Source organism: Stenella coeruleoalba (assembly GCF_951394435.1).
Source record: "Stenella coeruleoalba genome assembly, chromosome: 17".
NCBI classification, from domain to species: domain Eukaryota; kingdom Metazoa; phylum Chordata; class Mammalia; order Artiodactyla; family Delphinidae; genus Stenella; species Stenella coeruleoalba.
The window spans coordinates 28621300-28637066 of NC_137163.1; positions in this window are offsets into that span (position 1 = coordinate 28621300).

Here is a 15767-nt window from a genome sequence, read left to right on the forward strand (position 1 = left end):
ATAAGCTCAAAAGACAAAAAAAGTCATCTTCTTCAAGTGGCTTCTGCTTTCTTAGGAAAATTCTCTGCATCAAGGAGATACTAAGGGCCTGGCTACTTGCTTGGAATGGTTGGGGAAGGGAAAAACATAAAGAAGAAAAAAGTATTAATATTTTAGGGAAAAATCCTTCCACAGACAAAAAGCTGAAAGACTGGCTCTGAGATGTGAACCTTTACACAAATAAAGGACTAATCTGAATCAGGGTTGTAGTCAGATGTTCAGCTGACTTGACACAGGAGACCAGTCAACTCTAAACCATTGGAAATATGAGGAAATAAGGACTGGCAGTTGAGCTGCTGGGGATTTGGTAACTAGCAATAGCTAGAAATGTCAACAAGAGGAGAAGCAGCATCAGGAAGGTTTGGCAAAGAGCGGGGAGGGCATTGGGACTCAGGGTCAGGACACTGGTCTTCAGGAGGATCAATGGGACCCAGGCAGGACCTTAGCTCTAGAGGAATGGGCATCAGGTCAGGCAATCACAACAGGGTGTTCAATAAGGAAAAACACAATGAGGACCAAATCACCAGAAAGGGATTCAAAGGTTAACCATATCCAGAAGCAAGGCTGACTTCATGCTAGGTTGCTGAGTCATTGAGCTACTTGATTATAGTTCCAGAATTTGCCCTCTAAAAGGAGGAAGGAAGATTGGTCCTCAAGCTGGGGGTGGGGCTAAGTTCCAGCCCGCTGTAGAAATATGAGTTGCCCAAGGGATGGAGAGTGAAGGGATGGGGGAGGAATGGAGAGTGAGTTAGGCAGGCCATTAAACTTGGGTTTCAATGCAGTGTTTGAAAGGACACTGGCATAAAAATTAGTCTTCACACACTTCTCCACACATGGATGCTATCAACACTTAACTTTAACTTTGACCAAAATAAAAATGGCCTGCTTTTAAAAAAATCACGACTTATATTTCCTTCTCAAAAGCTCTGTTGCCACAATTCCAAGGTAGAGAATGTCTTATATGTTGAAAAATATAGTGACAATATTGTTCTGATAATGACTGTTAGTGAAGTCTCCAGAATGAATAGAACATTTTCTGGGAGGATTAGAGAGCATGTCATGGATGATTGCCAGTTTGTGAACCATTAGTCAGGAAACACTTGTGTTAAGGTAACTCTAAGACCTTCAGTTGGGCAACAACCATAACTGATGCAGTGAAAGCACTTGAATGTTTTTCAGTGACTTCATAAGCAAATAGATCCAATCTCTTTCCACTTTAATCTGTACCACATTCTACAAAGAAAAAAAGTTTTCTTAAACTATTAAACACATTCTTCCTCTTGCTTCAAAATTTTGGTAGATCCTTAATATGCTCCACATCAAGTCCAAAGTCTTCCTGTCAAAGATATCCACCACTTGGGCTTCCCTGGTGGCACAGTGGTTGAGAGTCCACCTGCCGATGCAGGGGACACGGGTTCGTGCCCCGGTCCGGGAAGATCCCACATGCCGCGGAGCAGCTGGGCCCGTGAGCCATGGCCGCTGAGCCTGCGTGTCCAGAGCCTGTGCTCCGCAACAGGAGAGGCCACAACAGTGAGAGGCCCGCGTACCAGAAAAAAAAAAAAAAAAAAAGATATCCACCACTTGAACTCACTCCACCTATTCATTGTTCTCTCATTGTTCCCAGCCATATTCTTCCCTTAATCTGTTCTCTGAATATGTCAGGCTAATCATTCAAATCTGACTTCCACTTCTGGTCATGCTGTTGATGCCACTGGAGCAAACTCCTTCTGTCTTCTTTGGGATATCCAGATCCTGCCACCTTTCCAGATCAAGCTCTTGTTTCACTTCCTCCATGAAACCATTTCCAAGAACTTTCTCCCTTCTTTCGACTCTCAGTGTTGCAGAAACAAATGGTCATCTACTTACAACAACTCTCCTTTGCTTTTTCTTTTATAGAGTCCCAATTTTGTTCTGGGCAGCTCTTTTGAAGCAAGGAGTGATAATACTCTGGCTAGTGAGACAGAAATGAATTTCTATGAATTGTTTTCCCAGTATAGATATAGCATCTCCTTTTCCTCTTGAGGCTTCTTTTATTTTTTTCTAGCTTTATTGAGATAAAATGGACATGTAACATTTTGTGAGTAAGGTGTACATATACATATAAATGATTACCACCATAAGGTTACTTAACATGTCCTTCACCTCACATAGTTACCATGTTTTTTATTTTTGTGGTGAGAACAATTAAGTTCTACTCTCTTAGCAGCTTTCAAGTATACAACATAGTCAACTGTAATCATCATGCTGTACATAAAATCTCCATAACTGATTCGTTTTATAAATAGAAGTTTATTTCTTTGACTAACATCTCTTTTGTTCAACCCTCCAGTCCCTGGCAATCAGCAATTGACTCTCTGTTTCTATGAGTTCGGCTTTTTTAGATTCCATATATGTGATACTGGTATGTCTTTCTCTGACTTGGTTTACTTAGCATAATGCCCTCAAGTTTCATCTATATTGTTGCAAATGGTAAGATTTCCTTCTTTCTCATGGCTGAATAGTATTCCATTGTTTATATACACCACATTTTCTTCATGCATTCATCTGTTGATGGCTACTTAGGTTGTTTTCATGTCTTGGATATCGTGAATAATGCTGCAACGTGTATGGAGTGCAGTATCTCTTCCAGATAGTGATTTCATTTCCTTTGGTTTATACTTAGGCGTGAGATTGCTGTATCATATGGTAGTTCTATTTTTAATTGTTTGAGGAGCCTTTATACTGTTTTCCATAGTGATTGTACCAATTTACATTTCTATCAATAGTGTTCCAGTCTTTCCTTTTCTCCACATCCTTGCCAGCACTCGTTATCTCTTGTCTTTTGATACTAACCATTCTGACGTGTGTGAGGTGATATCTCATTGTGGTTTTGATTTGCATTTTCCTGATGATTAGTGATGTTTAGCACCTTTCTATTGCCATCTTTATGTCTTCCCTGGAAAAATGTCTGTGCAGGTCCTTTGCACACTTTTTAATCAAATTATTTGGTGTTTTTGCTATTGAGTTGTATAAGTTCCTTCTATATTTTGAATAATAACCCCTTAGCTATATGGTTTGTGATATTTTCTTTCATTCCACAGGTTGCCCTTTCATTTTGTTGATTGTTTTTTTTGCTATGCAGAAAATTTTTAGTTTAGTGTAGTCCCACTTGTTTATTTTTGCTTTTGTTGCTTCTGCTTTTGGTGTCATATCAAACAAATCATTACCAAGATTGATGTGAAGGAGGTTTTCCCTATGTTTTATTCTAGGAATTTTATGGTTTCAGTCTTACATTTAGGTCTTTAGTCTATTTTGAGTTAATTTCTGTGAGTGATATAAGATAGGGGTCCAATTTCATTACTTTGCATGTGAATATCCAGTTTTCCTAGCATCATTTATTGAAGAAACTATTTTTCCCCCATTGAATATTCTTGGCTCCTTTTTCGAATATTAGTTGACTGTATATGAATGGGTTTATTTCTGGGGTCTTCATTCTGTTTCATTGTGCTATGTGTCTGTTTTTAATGCCAGGACCATACTGCTTTGGTTACTATAGCTTTATAGTATAGTTTGAAATCAGGAAATGTAATGCCTGCAGCTTTGTTCTTTTTTCCTGAAGATTGCTTTGGCTATTTAGGGTCTTTTCCACACAAATTTTAGGAAAATGCTATTGGAATTTTGAGAGACATTGCATTGAATCTATAGATGGATTGGGGCAGCATGGACTTTTTAACAGTATTAATGGCTTTTTTGTGCCATAAACATGAAAAAATCTTTCCATTTATTTGTTTCTTCTTCAATTTCTTTCATCAGTGTTTTATAGTTTTCGGTATACAGATCTTTCACCTCCTTGGTTAAATTTATTTCTATTTTATTGTTTTTGATGCTTATTATAAATGGAATTTTTAAAAAAATTTCTTTTCAGATAGTTCAATGTCAGTGTATAGAAACCTGCATGATTTTGTATCCTGCAACTTTACTGAAATTATTTATTAGTTTTAACAGTGTTTTTCAGCTTTATTGAGGTATAATTGACAAATAAAATTATAAGATATTTAAAGTGTACATTGTGGTGATTCAATATATATATGCATTGTGAAAGGATTCCTCCAATCTAGTTAAACACACAATCACCTCACATATTTATCTCATTCTTCCTCTTCTCCTTCTTCTTCCTCTTCTTCTTCTTCTTTTTTTTAAACATCTTTATTAGGGTATAATTGCTTTACAATGGTGTGTTAGTTTCTGCTGTATAACAAAGTGAATCAGCTATACATATACATATATCCCCATATCTCCTCCCTCTTGTGTCTCCCTCCAACCCTCCCTATCCCACCCCTCTATGTGGACACAAAGCACCGAGATGATCTGCCTGTGAGATGCAGCTGCTTCCCAATAGCTATCTATTTTACATTTGGTAGTGTATATATGTCCATGCCACTCTCTCACTTCATCCCAGCTTACCCTTCCCCCTCCCTGTGTCCTCAAGTCCATTCTCTACATCTGTGTCTTTATTCCTGTCCTGCCCTTAGGTTCTTCAGAACCTTTTTTTTTTTTTAATTCCATATATATGCATTAGCATACGGTATTTGTTTTTCCCTTCCTGACTTACTTCACTCTGTATGACAGACTCTAGGTCCATCCACCTCACTACAAATACCTCAATTTCGTTTCTTTTTATGGCTGAAAAATATTCCATTGTATATATGTGCCACATCTTCTTTATCCATTCATCGGTCAATGGACACTTAGGTCGCTTCCATGTCCTGACTATTGTAAATAGAGCTGCAATGAATATTTTGGTACAAGACTCTGAATTATGGTTTTCTCAGGGTATATGCCCAGTAGTGGGATTGCTGGGTCATATGATACTTCTATTTTTAGTTTTTTAAGGAACCTCCATACTGTTTTCCATAGTGGCTGTATCAATTTACATTCCCACCAACAGTGCAAGATAGTTCCCTTTTCTTCACACCCTTTCCAGCATTTATTGTTTCTAGATTTTTTGATGATGGCCATTCTGACCGGTGTGAGGTGGTACCTCACTGTAGTTTTGATTTGCATTTCTCTAATGATTAGTGATGTTGAGCATCCTTTCATGTGTTTGTTGGCAATCTGTATATATTCTTTGGAGAAATGTCTATTTAGGTTTTCTGCCCATTTTTGGATTGGGTTATTTGTTTTTTTTGATATTGAGCTACATGAGCTGCTTGTATATTTTGGAGATTAATCCTGTCAGTTGCTTCATTTGCAAATAGTTTCTCCCATTCTGAGGGTTGTCTTTTGGTCTTGTTTATGTTTCCCTTTGCTGTGCGAAAGCTTTTAAGTTTCATTAGGTCCCATATGTTTATTTTTGTTCTTATTTCAATTTCTCTACGAGGTGGGTCAAAAAGGATCTTGCTGTGATTTATTTAATAGAGTGTTCTGCCTATGTTTTCCTCTAAGAGTTGTATAGTGTCTGGCCTTACATTTAGTTCTTTAATCCATTTTGAGCTTATTTTTGTGTATGGTGTTAGGGAGTGTTCTAATTTCATTCTTTTACATGTAGCTGTCCAGTTTTCCCAGCACCACTTGTTTCAGAGGCTATCTTTTCTCTATTGTATATTCTTGCCTCCTCTATCAAAAATAAGGTGACCATATGTGCGTGCATTTATCTATGGGCTTTCTATCCTGTTCCATTGATCTATATGTCTGTTTTTGTGCCAGTACCATATTGTCTTGATTACTGTAGCTTTGTAGTATAGTCTGCAGTCCAGGAGCCTGATTCCTCCAGCTCCGTTTTTCTTTCTCAAGATTGCTTTGGCTATGCGGGGTCTTTTGTGTTTCCATACAAATTGTGAAATTTTTTGTTCTAGTTCTGTGAAAAATACCATTAGCAATTTGATAGGGATTGCATTGAATCTCTACATTGCTTTGGTAGTATACTCATTTTCGCAATGTTGATTCTTCCAATCCAAGAACGTGGTATATCTCTCCATCTGTTGGTATCATCTTTAATTTCTTTCATCAGTGTCTTATAGTTTTCTGCATACAGGTCTTTTGTCTCCTTAGGTAGGTTTATTCCTAGGTATTTCATTCTTTTTGTTGCAGTGGTAAATGGGAGTGTTTCCTTAATTTTGCTTTCAGACTTTTCATCATTAGTATATAGGAATGCCAGAGATTTCTGTGCATTCATTTTGTATCCTGCTACTTTACCAAATTCATTGATTAGCTCTAGTAGTTCTCTGGTAGCATCTTTAGGATTCTCTATGTATAGTATCATGTCATCTGCAAACAGTGACAGCTTTACTTCTTTTCCAATTTGGATTACTTTTATTTCTTTTTCTTCTCTGATTGCTGTGGCTAAAACTTCCAAAACTATGTTGAATAATAGTGGTGAGAGTGGACAACCTTGTCTTGTTACAGATCTTAGAGGAAATGGTTTCAGTTTTTCACCATTGAGAATGATGTTGGCTGTGGGTGTGTCATTTATGGCCTTTATTATGTGGAGGTAACTTCCCTCTATACCTACTTTCTGAAGGGTTTTTATCATAAATCGGTGTTGAATTTTGTTGAAAGCTTTTTCTGCATCTATTGAGGTGATCATATAGTTTTGCTCCTTCAATTTGTTAATATGGTTTAACACATTGATTGATTTGCATACACTGAAGAATCATTGCATTCTGGGATAAGCCCCACTTGATCATGGTGGATGATCCTTTTAATGTGCTGTTGGATTCTGTTTGCTAGTATTTTGTTGAGGATTTTTGCATCTATGTTCATCAGTGATATTGGCTGTAATTTACTTTCTCTGTGACATCTTTGTCTGGTTTTGGTATCAGGGTGATGTTGGCCTCATAGAATGAGTTTGGGAGTGCTCCTCCCTCTGCTATATTTTTGAAGAGTTTGAGAAGGGTAGGTGTTAGCTCTTCTCTAAATGTTTGGTAGAATTTGCCTGTGAAGCTATCTGGTCCTGAGCTTTTTTTTTGTTGGAAGAATTTTAATCACAGTCTCAATTTCAGTGCTTGTGATTGGTCTATTTATATTTTCTATTTCTTCCTTGTTCAGTCTTGGAAGGTTGTGCTTTACGAAGGATTTGTCCATTTCTTCCAGGCTGTCCATTTTATTGACATATAGTTGCTTGTAGTAATCTCTCATGATCCTTGGTATTTCTGCAGTGTCAGTTGTTACTTCTCCTTTTTCATTTCTAATTCTGTTGATTTGAGTCTTCTCCTTTTTTTTCTTGATGAGTATGACTAATGGTTTATCAATTTTGTTTATCTTCTCAAAGGACCAGCTTTTAGTTTTATTGATCTTTGCTATTGTTTCCTTCATTTCTTTTTCATTTCTTTCTGATCTGATCTTTATGATTTCTTTCCTTCTGCTAATTTTGGGGGGGTTTTGTTTTCTTTCTCTAATTGTTTTTGGTGTAAGGTTAGGTTGTTTATTTGAGATGTTTCTTGAGGTAGGATGGTATTGCTATAAACTTCTCACTTAAACCTGCTTTTGCTGCATCCCATAGGTTTTGGGTCATCGTGTTTTCATTGTCATTTGTTTCTAGGTATTTTTAAATTTCCTCTTTGATTTCTTTAGTGATCTCTTGGTTATTTAGTAGTGCATTGTTTAGCCTCCATGGGTTTGTATTTTTTCCAGATTCTTTCCTGTAATTGATATCTAGTCTCATAGCGTTGTGGTTGGTAAAGACACTTGATACAATTTCAATTTTCTTAAATTTACCAAGGTTTGATTTGTGACCTAAGATATGATCTATCCTGGAGAATGTTCCATGAGCAGTTGAGAAGAAAGTGTATTTTGTTGTTTTTGGATGGAATGTCCTATAAATATCAATTAAGGCAATCTGGTCTACTGTGTCATTTAAAGCTTATGTTTCCTTATTTATTTTCTGTTTGGATGAGCTGTCCATTCGTGAAAGTGGGGTGTTAAAGTCTCCTACTATTATTGTGTTACTGTCAGTTTCCCCTTTTATGGCTGTTAGCATTTGCCTTATGTATTGAGGTGCTCCTCTGTTGGGTGCATAAATATTTATAATTGTTATATCTTCTTGGATTGATCCCTTCATAATTATGTAGTCTCCTTCTTTGTCTCTTGTAATAGTCTTTATTTTAAAGTCTATTTTGTCTGATATGAGAATTGCTACTCCAGCTTTCTTTTAATTTCCATTTGCATGGAATATCTTTTTCCATCCCCTCACTTTCAGTCTGTATGTGTCCCTAAGTCTGAAGTGGGTCTCTTGTAGACAGCATATATACAGATCTTGTTTTTGTATCCATTCAGCCAGTCTATGTCTTTTGGTTGGAGCATTTAATCCAATTACATTTAAGGTAGTTATCGCTTATGTATGTTCCTATTACCATTTTCTTAATTGTTTTGGGTTTGTTATTGTAGATCTTTTCCTTCTCTTGTGTTTCCTGCCTAGAGAAGTTCCTTTAGCATTTGTTGTAAAGCTTGTTTGGTGGTGCTGAATTCTCTTAGCTTTTCGTTGTCTGTAAAGGTTTTCATTTCTCTGTCAAATCTGAATGAGAAGCTTGCTGGGTAGAGTAATCTTGGTTGTAGGTTTTTCCCTTTCATCACTTTAAATATGTCCTGCCAGTCCCTTCTGGCTTGCAGAGTTTCTGCTGAAAGATCAGCTGTTAACCTTATGGGGATTCCCTTGTATATTTTTTGTTGAATTTCCCTTGCTGCTTTTAATATTTTTTCTTTGTATTTAATTTTTGATAGTTTGATTAATGTGTGTCTGGGCATGTTTTTCCTTGGATTTATCCTGTATGGACTCTCTGCACTTCCTGGACTTGATTGACTATTTCCTTTCCCATGTTATGGAAGTTTTCAACTATAAACTCTTTAAATATTTTCTCAGTCCCTTTGTATTTCTCTTCTTCTTCTGGGACTCCTTTAATTTTTTTTTTTTTTTTTGTGGTATCCTGGCCTCTCCCGTTGCAGAGCACAGGCTCTGGATGTGCAGGCTCAGTCGCCATGGCTCATGGGCCCAGCCGCTCTGCAGCATGTGGGCTCTTCCTGGACCGGGGCACGAACCCGTGTCCCCTGCACCGGCAGATGGACTCTCAACCACTGCGACACCAGGGAAGCCCTGGGACCCCTATAATTTGAATTTTGTTGTACTTCACGTTGTCCCAGAGATCTCTGAGACTGTCCTCAATTCTTTTCATTCTTTTTTCTTTATTCTGCTCTGTGGTAGTTATTTCCACTATTTTTCTTTCTTTTTTTTTTTTTTTTTTTTTGCGGTACGCGGGCCTCTCACTGTTGTGGCCCCTCCCGTTGCAGAGCACAGGCTCCGGACGTGCAGGCTCAGTGGCCATGGCTCACGGGCCTAGCCACTCTGCAGCATGTGGGACCTTCCCAGACCGGGGCACGAACCTGTGTCCCCTGCATCGGCAGGTGGACTCTCAACCACTGCGCCACCAGGGAAGCCCCTATTTCCACTATTTTATCTTCCAGGTCACTTATCCGTTTTTCTGTCTCAGTTATTCTACTCTTGAGTCCTTCTAGGGAATTTTAAATTTCATTTATTGTGTTGTTCATCATTGTTTGTTTGCTCTTTAGTTCTTCTAGTCCTTGTTAAACGTTTCTTGTATTTTCTCCATTCTATTTCCAAGATTTTGGATCATCTTTAGTATCATTACTTTGAATTCTTTTTTAGGTAGACTGCTTATTTCGTCTTCATTTGTTTGGTCTGGTGGGTTTTTATCTGGCTCCTTCATCTGCTGTGTGTTTCTCTGTCGTCTCATTTTTTTAAAAAATAAATTTATTTATTTATTTTTGGCTGTGTTGGGTCTTCGTTTCTGTGCGAGGGCTTTCTCCAGTTGCGGTGAGTGGAGGCCACTCTTCATCACGGTGTGCGGGCCTCTCACTGTCACGGCCTCTCCCATTGTGGAGCACAGGCTCCAGATGCACAGGCTCAGTAGTTGTGGCTCACGGGCTTAGTTGCTCTGTGCCATGTGGGATCTTCCCAGACCAGGGCTCGAACCCGTGTCCCCTGCATTGGCAGGCAGATTCTTAACCACTGCGCCACCAGGGAAGCCCTCTCTGTCATCTCATTTTGCTTAACTTACTTTATTTGGGGTCTCCTTTTTACCGGCTGCAGGTTCGTCTTTCCTGTTGTTTTTGTTTCTGCCCCCAGTGGCTAAGGTTGGTTTAGTGAATTGTGTAGGCTTCCTGGTGGAGGGGACTGGTGCCTGTGTTCTGGTGGATGAGGCTGGATCTTGTCTTGTTGGTGTGCAGCACCACATCCGGTGGTGTGTTTTGGGGTGTCTGTGACCTTATTCTGATTTTAGGTAGCCTCTCTGCTAATGGGTGGGGTTGTGTTCCCGTCTTGCTAGTTGTTTGGCATAGGGTGTCTAGCACTGTAGCTTGCTCATCATTGAGTGGAGCTGGGTGTTAGCGTTGAGATGGAAGTCTCTGGGGAAATTTCGCCGTTTTATATTACATGGAGCCGGGAGGTTTCTGCCGGACCAATGTCCTGAACTGAGCTTTCCCACCTCAGAGGCACAGGCCTGACACCCAGCTGGAGCACCAAGACCCTGTCAGCCACACACCATGTGTTCTTTTAAGAACACTCTTAAGGAACAACCTGATTATGTGCAGTACAACTTTGCTTTTGAATTGAGAGTTGCGGTGAATGTGATTTTTGCCTTCTCCACATGGTTGAAGGTTACAATTTTTGTTTTTGGAAACCCCACCACCTCCTTGTTTCTATTACTATTTTTGCAAGAAAAGTGTAAGGAGTGTTGGAGTGGAGGTGGGATTTGTGATCAGGAAAGCCCTGGATGCCCCCCTTCTCCATCTTCCACCTCTCTCTCTCTGATTAGTTCCTATCCAGCAGCAGATTGAAGCAGGAGATGGTCCTTCTCAGTGTTTGTTCAGCAGCTTCACTTCTAGGTGAAGTCTTCATGAACCAAGTCCCTTCTTCTTCTTCTCCTCCTCCTTCTCCTCCTCCTCCTTCTTCTCCTTCTCCTCTTCCTCCTCCTTCTCCTTCTCCTTCTTCTTCTTCTTCTTCCTCTTCTTCTTCTTCTTCTTCTTCTTCTTCTTCTTCTTCCTCTTCTCATTATTGGTGTGAATATTTAAGTTCTACTCTTTTAGCAAATTTCAATTATACAATAGTGTTATCAACCTTAGTCATCATGTTATACATTAGATCCTCAGACCTTATTCCTCTTATAGCTGAAAGTTAATAGCCTTTTGCCAACCCTTCCCTATTTTCTTTATGTCCCAGCCCCTGGCTACCACTTTTCTACTCTCTCTAATAATTTTTTTGTGGGGGGAAGGTAAAGTCTTTAGGATTTTCTGCATATAAGATCATGTCATACGCAAACAGGGAAATTTTTACCTCTTTCTCTCTGATTTAGATGCCACTTTGTTTTTCTTGCCTACTTGCTCTGTCTGAAACTTCCAGTACCATGTTGAATAGCAGCAATGAGAGGGGGTACCCTGGTGTTGTTTCTGATCTTAGAGAAAAAGCTTTCAGCCTTTCACTGTTGAGTCTGATGTTAACTGTGCTTGTTACAGATGGCCTTTATTACATTATTTTTATACCCAGGTGTTGAGAATTCTTATCATGAAAGAATGTTGAATTTTGTCAAGTGCTTTTTCTGCATCTATTGATAAAATTGTATGATTTTTATCTCTTTCATCTTCTTCCTAGAACCTGGACTCTAAGTTGCAGGTGGAGAAGTCATCTTGTGTTTATAAAATGACCAAAGGAATAAAAAAGAAATGCTAAGGATGGCAGAACATAAAGAGAGTAGACTGGGATTTTAGTAATATCATGGGTTTACTGCACCAGCCCTCACTGCCTATCTATAGCCATCTTTTTTTTTTTTTGTATGACAAAGTAATCCCTCTTTTGGATAATTCACAATAGGTTAGTGGGTGAAATGTACAGCTATTGGAACACCTATATAGTACCCCCATGTACTATATACATATACATATACATATATATTACTATATACATGTCAATGTCATACCATAAATCAGTTATTTATTTTCTTACCTCTTTATCTTTGCTAATTTTTTCTCTCCAATTAGATGATTATCTCCTTGTGGGTGGGTATGATCTTATATGTCTTTATCAATATTTTATCATTATTCTTAGACACTGTTAGAGGCATCTAAGTAATTGAGTGCAACTAACACACAATTATATCAATCAGCCAGTAACTATGTAATAATATAAACTATGCATCCAGAATAATAGAGATCATGCAAGCTGGGGGAGTTTGCATTTTGGAGTAGTTTTATTTTTATACTAGAAGTCAGATCGTTGCATATGGGTTTTTAATGTACTTGTTTTAAAATGGTCGTTGAGTCTTTTCATACATTAGATTGTTATATTTCAGTATTTAATTTCATTATATTTTGCATTAAAGGAGTGCTTGTAATTTCAGCAGCCAGTGTTAAAAACAGAATAATTAGATGATAGAGTCAGGCAACCTTATAAAACCTATTTAAACTATATCTTAATGTAGTTCTTATTATGGGATAAATCATATAATACTATGAAGATATTCTTGCATTTCCAATGCAAATTTGAAAGAAATATTCTTTCATTAGCTGTGTAAGAAGCCATTCCTGCAATTCAGGAAGTCAAGAAACTGAAAGCCTGGGCGTTGGATGAATTATCTATATAGAGTTAAGTTCACCAAGATGATAAGAGTAAATGATAGAGAGGGAAAGAGTGAGCCAGGTACTAAAGTGACTGATGAATGAAGAAGATTGATCAAGAGGTAAAAAACAGCAAAATGAAAGTCAGCAAGGGATATTGTCAAATGATTATGTATTGGTATCAAGTATTATTATTAAAAGCATTATTTTATTAAAGTTTTGATTTTTCTTTCCAATAATTATTTATGAAAGTAATTTTAAGTTTCTAAATTAATGGTTTTCTTTTATTTGTTCTTTATTTTGAATTTTATTATATTTTGACTATATAACATGGCCTGTTTAATTCCATTTAGTAGAACTTCTTTGTGGCTTAATACATAGTCAATTCTTATCAGTGTTTCACTGTTGTTTTAAAAGAATATCATTCTCATTTTGAGGGGTCTAGAGTTTGATATATAGCTCTTGAGTTCATCTTACTAATTATATTATTCAGAGAGTGAGGAAATCAAACCCACAGTTTAACTCATTTTGTATTAAACGCAGAATAATATGTGTATGCTATTATATAGTTTGTTGTGTGGAAGAAAACTTGAAAATTTAAAAAATTTGAAAGATTAACCCTGTGATTCTGACTTTAAAATATTACTTGATGCTGTTTGTTATTTTAAGCTGAAAGTTGTTAAGAGAATTTGCTTAAATTTTAAAAGACTATTGAAATATTTTAAAATAATTTGTAATTAACTCTAAATAGTTGTGTAAAAGCTAAGGAGGATTTGCCTAGTAGTGTTGTGTATGTATCTGCCCGATCAAGCACTTGAAGTTCTTCAAAAGAAAATAAAATATACTAATCTAAATGCAGTTCAAAATGCTTAAGGAAATCAATTAAGTCCATGAATTAAATGGCTTAAGTGTAATTTAGTCCATTCTACATTAGTTGGCCATACATTAATTAAAGATTTTCCTGAAAATTATTGTTCTTGTTTTACATAAAATTTACTAGATTTATAGATAACATGAAAGAATCTTTAAGTGAATTTGAATTTAAAAGCTTAAGGGAAATTTCAGCACTTTTTTTGTGTATGTCCTATTTTTTTTCTTTTTTTTAAATTGAAACATAGTTAATTTACAATATTACGTTAGTTTCAGGTGTACAATGTTTTTCTAGATTAAACTACACTTAAAGTTATTATAAAATAATAGATATATTTCCCTGTGCTGTACAATATGTCCTTGATGCTTATTTATTTTATACATAGTAGTTTATATCTCTTAATCCCCTGCTCCTATCTCGTTCCTCTCCCCTTCCTTCTCCCCACTGGTAACAACTAGTTTGTTTTCTATATCTGTGACTCTGTTCCTGTTTTGTTATACACACCCATTTGTTTTATTTTTTAGATTCCACATATAAGTGATAACACAGAGTATTCGTCTTTCTCTGACTTATTTCACTAAACATAGTGCTCTCTAGGTCCATCCACGTTGTTGTAAATGGCAGAATTTCATTCTTTATTATGGCTGAGAAATATTCCATTGTATAGATATATACCCCATCTTCTTTATCCATTCATCTTTTGATGGGCACAGGTTGCTTCTGTCTTGGCTACTGTAAATAATGCTGCTATGAACTTTGGGGTGCATATATCTTTTCAAATTAGAATTTTCATTTTCTTTGGATGTATATACCAAGTGAAATTGCTGGATCAGTTCTATTTTTAGTTTTCTGAAGAGCCTCCAAACTGTTTTCCACAGTGGCTGCACCAACTTACAGTCCCACCAAGAGTGTACTAGGGTTCCCTATTCTCCATATCCTTGCCAACATTTGTTATCTATAGACTTTTTGATGATAGCCATTTTGACTGGTGTGAGGTGATATCTCTTTCTGGTTTCAATTTGCAGCCAATTTCAGTTTTAAATTGGGAAATTTATTATACTGAATACTTAAATTCCATGTAATTCTAAATAGTCTTTTCTGGGCACAAAATCTCTCCTTGAGCATCAGAAAACTCCCATTAATGAAAGCTAATATTTTTAATACAAAGTCCAGAAATGGGGGTGGGTGGATATGGCTTTATAAACAAAGAACCATAGAAGAAATCTCAGTGAAAGACTTCAGGGAAAATGACAACATGAACACAGGTGTCATAGAATCCTCCCATCCTCAACTGAATTGAACAAAGGAATGCAAACATAGAGAAGCTGTACACAACACCAGAAAGAAGACTATCTGTATCTTACAAAATTTCATGAAATTTTACTAGATCCATTTGCAAATGGGACCAAAATTAAAGGAAGCTATCAAGGGGTCAACAACACTTCCATTTAAGAAAGTAGAATGGTTTCATGAAGCAAATGGACAGATATCCTGGAAAAATACCATCCTCTAATTTTGAGGGGCCAGGGCTGGAAGCAAAGGGCAGGGGGCCCTGGAATGGGTCAGGGGAATCTTTCATTTAAAGTCTCTTTTACCACCACAGATCAACAGAGTTTGGAAGCAGAATGGGCACCCTTGGCAGGAAGCTGATTCTCCCATCCCTGTGGGCTCCTTCAGGAAGGAGACTAGACAAGGGCTCATCATGTGGCTGAACTTGTTCCAAATAGTGCAAATCATTGGGCAAATATGAGAGGGGAGGAGTGATGTAAAATGTTGAATGGAAGGGTTTTTGGATCTGGAAAAAAATGCTTGAGTTGGGGATTGGCTCAGAATCATAGGGAAAGGGCGAAGCTCTGCTCTTGCGCTGATTTTTTTTCATGTTGATCCTAACTATCCGTACTAAAAATTAAGGCCTAAAATTTACTTTCCTACTTCCTCCTGTGCTTGCATTATGGATGTCCAGGTCCTATCTAGTTAGAGTTCTAGAGTATGGAATTATGGAATTGGGAAGTGAGTGGGTGGGAACTTGGTCTACACCAGACCCTCTTCAATCTTCTGTTGACTGTAGAATCTCTGCTTTTCAATGTAGACCTGAAAACCTGAGAAGGTGGTGTGTGATTGGCTTCTTTGTGTGCACAATAGAGTAATGAAGCTTACTGGGTGTAAAGCACACAGCAGACACATAAACACTTCAGTATATGCACTAATTAATGCATGTGAATCTGTGGTGGGTGGGAGTAGGTAGGCAGCCGGGCCA